The sequence below is a fragment of the Oculina patagonica genome, chromosome 4 (genome assembly GCF_052425735.1).
Source record: "Oculina patagonica isolate OP01 chromosome 4, crgOcupat, whole genome shotgun sequence".
In the NCBI taxonomy this organism is placed as follows: Eukaryota; Metazoa; Cnidaria; class Anthozoa; order Scleractinia; family Oculinidae; genus Oculina; species Oculina patagonica.
In genome coordinates, this window is record NC_135761.1 from 35,328,120 (window position 1) to 35,335,043 (window position 6,924).

The window sequence follows — 6,924 nt, forward strand, 5'->3', positions numbered from 1 at the left end:
CCAAAATGCCAAGGCAGGATTCGAGCTCAGGACTCAGGATTTACTCAGCATTTTCCCCATTTTCTGCCAATTTGAACACTTGGTAGTCACGTGACCAGTGCAAGCTGGCATCCCTTTCTTCAAGGTTTTTAGGCAAGCATGGAAGGTAAGCTTAATATTGAAGATGAATTAACTGTAAATTGTCTCAACTAACTATTATTATTAGCAGTAGCAGAAGCAGAAGGAGATATTATTAGAAAAAAAAGGATAGTGGCACATTCATAACATTACTGTTATTGTAGTGGACAGGTTACCAGCGACTTGACAACCAATGCTGACAGCATAACAAGTGACCTCTCAATGGTTTTTTGAAGTATTTTCTAACAACAGAATCATGTTAAATAATTAACAACTGGCTTTCTTTTGTCTTGTGTCTGTTTGGGAGGCCATTTATCTGAGAAATTTAAGAACCAATCAATGAACCCATATAGCCTACTTTTAGACTAGTTACCCCTAGGTAGTATGTGGGTGTCAACTTTACTCCTAGCTTGCTCTTAAAAATAGAATGAAGACATACTAAAATCAAGAATTTTTATAAAAAAAAAAAAACAGAGCACAAAAAACCAAACCAGTTTTATGGGAGCAGCAGCCTGGCCTCGAAGAAGCTGAAAGCTTCATTTCTTCTTTAGTAGATTCATGTTCTACCGTTGTTGAATCTAATCGCAAGAAACATGGCAGCAACTGTTTCATTTGCAAATAAAAAGAGAAGAAAACAAGCACAAGAAGAGCCAGGCAGAAGATTCCCCTGAAATCACTGAAGTACCGTTAGAAAGTTGTGGTGAAATAGAAAGTTGTGACTAAGTTGTTGTAATGTCAAGACATTGTTGCTCAATTTTATCCTTGGTTTAATATTTTATATTTATCCATAACATGCACAGTAGAGAGTTCTTTATAAACAGAAAGCTGCAAAAACTGTTGCACTGCAATCCATCCAATACATTTTATTATTCTGACCATTGTTTAATACTGTTTCCAACGACAAAGTTGAACCATATTTTTTAGAATTGCTGATTTTCTATCAAAAATATTTTAACATATCTTTTATACTTTGTTATTTTGCCTGTTGTTATTGTTTTATGAACAAATAATAAGTATTATGATTTTATATGGAAATCATTTGATAAAGAAATTGGTCTAAAAAAGTTAGTTTATCATCTAACTTAATTTTTTATCAAAAATATTTTAACATATATTGTATATTAATTTGTTTGTTTGTTACTGTTTCATGAACAAAATTATGATGTTATTTATTGATGTTACTGTTTCAATTTTTTGATATGGTTAAAAATACTTAATTTTCTAAAAAACATTTTATATACAATGCAGTTTTGATCGTTGTTTCTGATTCATGAACAAACTTATAATGAGAAATAAGTGGTCAGGTGACATTGACTAGGGAGATGGCGAGCTGCAACAGAGACATGATGCATACATCAAGTACTTAGAATTTGTTCGGTGGATTGGAGTAAAACAAAGAAGGTCTCATGCTTCCATCAAAACTGATCTCCAGAAGCAGCTGAGAAGTATGATTGAAGATAGAGCATTTCCGGATGCAGGTCATGTCTAGGCCAATGAGATGTATGAGGCCAAGAGAAAGGCTTTGAAGGTATCTGAAGAGTCACTGTTTGCATTGGCCTGGGACATGGAGGGCTATTTCCAGCTGTTGGAGATGAACAAGAGGATTAGAACTGACATTGATGGCATAGTGAATAGAATTGATGGCCCAGTAAATGAAAGGTGCAATATTCCAGCTGATATTGCAAAATTGAAGAAGGGAATTGAAGTTTAAGTCAAAAACATCACTTCAAAGAAAAGGCACGCTGCTTCACATTTGCTACTGTTCATGGTTAGTGATGAACTTAGGAACTACAAGCCCTATGCCCCTCCAGTTTGCGTACTGAAGTACAAGAGCATTACTGACGCCAAGCTAAGGGAGTTGAAGGAAGAGCTAAGGCATGCCATGAATAAAAGTGGAATGACTACTGCTGGTATGTACAAGCGACCAAATAGTTTATTGTTGGGTTCGTAACTGTTGATGTGGCAAAACAACCAAGGTCTAGGGTACCTGGATATAGTGACTGTCTAATTACCATAAAGTACAGAAATGATTATTGGTTAATCTGAGCTATTCTTAAAATTATTGAAGGCCATCATTTGAAATGTTATCACCAAAAAAGCGCAAGAGTTTTCTGCAAATGTGAATAAAACAGTAAATTTTAAATTATTTCAAATTTGAATTTTTTTGGCTTTGGTTTCTTTTAAATCTGTCTACAGGATTTGTAACAGACTGGGAATTCAATTCCTTACGAACTCAAGGATCTCATAGACCTGTCTCTGTCATTCAACTTAAAATGGATGCAAAAGCAGAAGCAAAGTCAACTGACTTGATGAAATTTTTTATTTTTTATTATAACAAAGAACCTTAAAGAAAATAATTATCTGTATTTACAAGTCATTTTACAAACTAAATCAATAATACAGCGTACAAAAATTATTAACTTTCAGTAATTTTTCCTTTATTTTATTTTTTCTTCAAATTACTGTTAAAAAATTAGGGAGGGTGGGGGTTCTAAAGCCCTCTAACCCCTCCCTCTCCACAATGATTATCATTCTCACTTCTTTCATAGATGAGGATCTTAAATGTTTACGGTGTGGGGGGGAGGTCACAAGAAACACGTTTGCCCAATCCCCGGCCAAGGCCAAAAAGGCCAAAGAAAAAAAGGTATGATTTAATTTATATCCAGCAGTTGTTAGACAACTTATTAGTAGGAAGGATTAATTGATATCAATGTCACTTAAGGCCGGTAAGACGTTACTACCAAATACCTAAAGCTGATAACAAAGGCCCCATGCGAGGCCTCTTTACCTAGGTGGGTCTGGGGCATTCTTTCCCAGAGAATGCATAAAATTTGAAATTTAGAAGATGGAAAATGCAATTTCCAGATGCAATTTTACAGGGGGACATCAGAGGACAATAAAATAGCCGCTTTCCGTGAGTGTTATGGCCGCCTTCATGAGCTGAGATCATTAGCGCCAAATGCTAAAATGATTGATTTGACTGCAACGGCAACAAAGCTGACAAAGGAAACAATTTTAAACATTTTACTCATGGAGAAACCATTTGAAATCCAAGAAAGTCCAAACAAGCCAAATATAACGTACATCGCGAAGTGCATGCAGAGAGTCGATGAACACAAGTTATATTTCGAGTGGCTGGTTGATGAACTCAGATCGAAGAGGACATCTTGCGAAAGAACAATCGTTTTTTGCCAAACCATAAAGCAATGCAGCCTCATCTACTCATCGATTAAAGGGATGCTTGGGAGAAAATTTTTCATGAAACCGAGAGTGATGATCAGACAAACCTACTTGTTGAAATGCTTCACTCACGTACTCCTTCAGCAAACAAAGAAAAAATTCTTCTCTCCTTCCAGTCAATGACTGGAACTATCCGATTGTTGATAGCAACCATTGCATTTGGAATGGGAGAAGACTGTAAGTGAGTACACAGAGTAATTCATTATGGGCCTGCAAAAAATGTGGAGTCATATATTCAGGAAACTGGAAGGGCAGGCAGGGATGATGTTCATAGTAATGTGTACATTTTGTACCATGGCCACATGAAGCAGTACATTCACACTAAGAAATGTAGAAGAAAGGAGTTGCTTAAGCACTTCAATATCAGTATTCAGGAGCATGAAGTTCCACATCTTTGCTGCGATAACTGTGCCTTAAAATGCAAATGTGGTTTGTCTGACTGTAAAACCGTTGCAGTCTTTCCTATGACCGAAGCTGGATCATCAGAGCCAGCATCAGTTGAAAGGAGGATTGTTCATGCAGATCAAAGAAAAGCCGTGGATGGTCGCCTAACACTTTATTGCAGGTCCATTATTTTAAAACTGTTGAACACAACTGCTCATGGCGAAGTGAAGACATTAACAAACTTACAGTTTTTGTAAGGATTCTCCAGACATCAAATTGGCCAAGTTTTGGATAACTTGGCCACAATTTTCACTTTGTCTGATATCTTCAGATGTGTGGAGATTTGGGATAAGAGACATGCACTGGAGATACTTTCAGTTGTCAGTGATGTTTTGAAGGATATTAATTCTGACATTCCAGTATTAGATTCGACTGAAGACGACAAGAAATATGATTTTGACGAGGAGATCCTTGTTGAATGGAAGGAGTTCATTCAAGATGATGACTTATTTGACATGATTGTTGACAACTTGTCTCTTTCACAGCTAGAAAACACTTCACCAGAACTAGAAGCTGAGTGTAATAATTCACAAGAAGCTGAAGTTCCTACTGCTGTATTAGCAACTGTGGAAGCCATGCATTTGGATGATCTTCAATAAAGAACCTAATTTAATTGTGAATGTATTACCAGAAAATATACATATTACTACCATGGAAGTTTATTTTAGTTTGCATCTCCCCCAAAACCAGAAATTCCTGTTAAGCTCCATTCTTATATTTTCAAATTTTGGCTGTTGAGAACCCCCACCCCCTCTGAATTTCCAGTGATCTTCCATGGAGTGAGGATGGACATTTTCTGAAACTGCACAATTATTAAGTGATGTAAATTTTACATTTGGTTTAAAATGTTTCAAACCAGTTTAATTTTTATTTTTCATTGTCTTATGTTCATTATCATAATCTGAAACAAAGGGGAACAAAAATCAAACTGGCGTTACCCATCAAGGCAGATAGAATTATATATGACACCAATACACAGAGGTGTGTATGCTTTATTTTTTTAACACGGGTGTACATGCACATATTATTTTAGATTCTTTGCATGGAATTATTGCAGTATCAGTAATAAATGTCTTATAAATTAAGGTTTTAGGTAAATAAGCTGTATATTTGCACATCCGTACCACACAGAATATTTAAAAATCTGTAATCAGTTCTTTTTAAGGGCAAACACCTTAAAAGTAGTGATAATGACAATGATATTGATGCTATCATAAAGAAGCAGCAATAGTTGCCTAAAAAGTACACTTTTTTGAGACCATTAATTTTAATAATTTTTATTTACTCCAGTTTATTATTTATCAATTTGCAGGTAATCAAATTTAACCGGCTGTACCTTCAGAGGATGTGATTTCAATTCATAACTACATGCAGAATGGTCAGCCATTTCAAGAAGCTCTTAACAATTTCCCAACAATTATGAGCCCCATCCTTGGGTAGCAAGTATTCAGATCTGTTTCTTCATTGTGTATTTTATATACTCTCTGTGGTAAAACCAGATATGTTTGCATAACATGGCTTGAATTGACTTACAGCAGTGCTTAACCCTTTTATACTACTCTTTATTACTATTATAGATAACAGTTTTTTCATAAGTGCCGTATTTGTCGTGTTACAACCCGATCAGTACATTCTCGGTTCAAAGATTTTCAACCTTCCATTCAATGATAGCGATGTATATGTGACCTTGCACGGGAAAACGTACTTTAACGCTTTTTCGTTAAACGACTTAAATCGTTTGTTAGTCGTTAGATTACCGTTAGAGCGACTAAAAAAATCGTTAGAAGCGTTAGAATGGTCGTTAGAAAAATTTTCTTTGTCGTTAGAAGCGTTAGAAAAATCGTTAAAAAAGATCATGCACGTCGTTAGATGTATCAAGAAAAGTCGTTCATATCGTTAGTAAAAATTGTTAGAATCTCCGTTCAAGTCGTTTGAAACTTTGGAAAAATCATTTAGAAATACCTTCCAAGTAGTTTTGAACGCTAAAGGAAGTAATACTTGTTAGATTATCGCTCTGTTATCATTTAAATCATTATGTTAGTCCAATTGTTTTATAAACGCACCTCAAACGAATCAGTGTCTTCGACTTGTGTTTAGGAGAAATGCGAACACGAAGGCAAGCAAGCAAACAAGAAATAATTTTGTCCCCATGAAGAAGGCAGGGTTGCCGAAACGTCGGGAATTCAGACAACAGTTTCCGTAAATAAAACCGGTTCTTAACTTTGACTTGTGAAAATTCTGTAGTCGGCAAACGAAACATTCCACATGAAAAACATCGGAGCCGTAAAGCCTTCCGTGAATATTAAATTGAAAGACAGACTTGTGTCGCGCCATCGCGTCTAGCTTGTTTTATTTTTTTGTGAATTTGGCATAAAATTCTTAAAACCTAAATTTTTCTTGAATGAAACTTGTCATCATTTATAACACAGATAATGGCGTCAATTATAATTACAGCTTTAGAGGAGTTATACAAATTTAGCTTTTTTAAAGCGGCGCAGCCAAAAGAGTCTAAAAGTTGGCAAAATTTGCATATGTCAAAAGTAATTTGAAACCTTTCGAATAAACTCCATCGTAAATAAATGTAACACAACGCCGCACGCAAGTATGCGATTTAGATTCTTTCATACACATCTAACTGTGTTTTTCTAAAGAAAACTAAATGACAGATTCAACTTTAAGGTTTAATATTTGCGTCCTAAAGCGTCATAACACAAACAAGTCGTACGCGTGACATTACACATGTGCTTCATGTTTTGTCCGAAGATTGCCTGATCGCAGGTTATGTTTGTGATTCGGCGGGACCGAGCTAACTCCAACTCGGTTTCTTCTTAAAGTTAAGAAGGAAAACACTTAAGAAACTTCCTCGCAATGCTCGTCTTTAATCTGATGTGGTCGAAGAGTCGAAAATATGCGACAGTTATTTTACATCTGCAGCGAATTCTGCTTTCGATGTCAGCGAGATCTTTCCGTGAATGTTTTGCGAACGCACTGTTTTATACCATTATGAACTTGGAACTTTCGGTAAGTAATAAAGATTTTATCATTTGGAAATGTTTTGGCGTCCTTCTAATAAGCTAGACTAGTTCTTAGACTAGGTGTGTATCATTTCTCGTCCAACTTTTT

The 6,924-nt window shown here is 35.7% G+C and overlaps 1 pseudogene across 1 annotated transcript; it reads left to right on the forward strand.

The window, feature by feature from the left end:
* The first annotated feature begins 1,615 nt into the window (after positions 1-1,615).
* On the forward strand, positions 1,616-4,626 carry LOC144648376 (uncharacterized; annotated as a pseudogene). Its single transcript, XR_013569687.1, has 3 exons — positions 1,616-1,765; positions 2,667-2,761; positions 2,997-4,626. The product of XR_013569687.1 is annotated as an uncharacterized LOC144648376 (transcript).
* Positions 4,627-6,924: the final 2,298 nt, after the last annotated feature.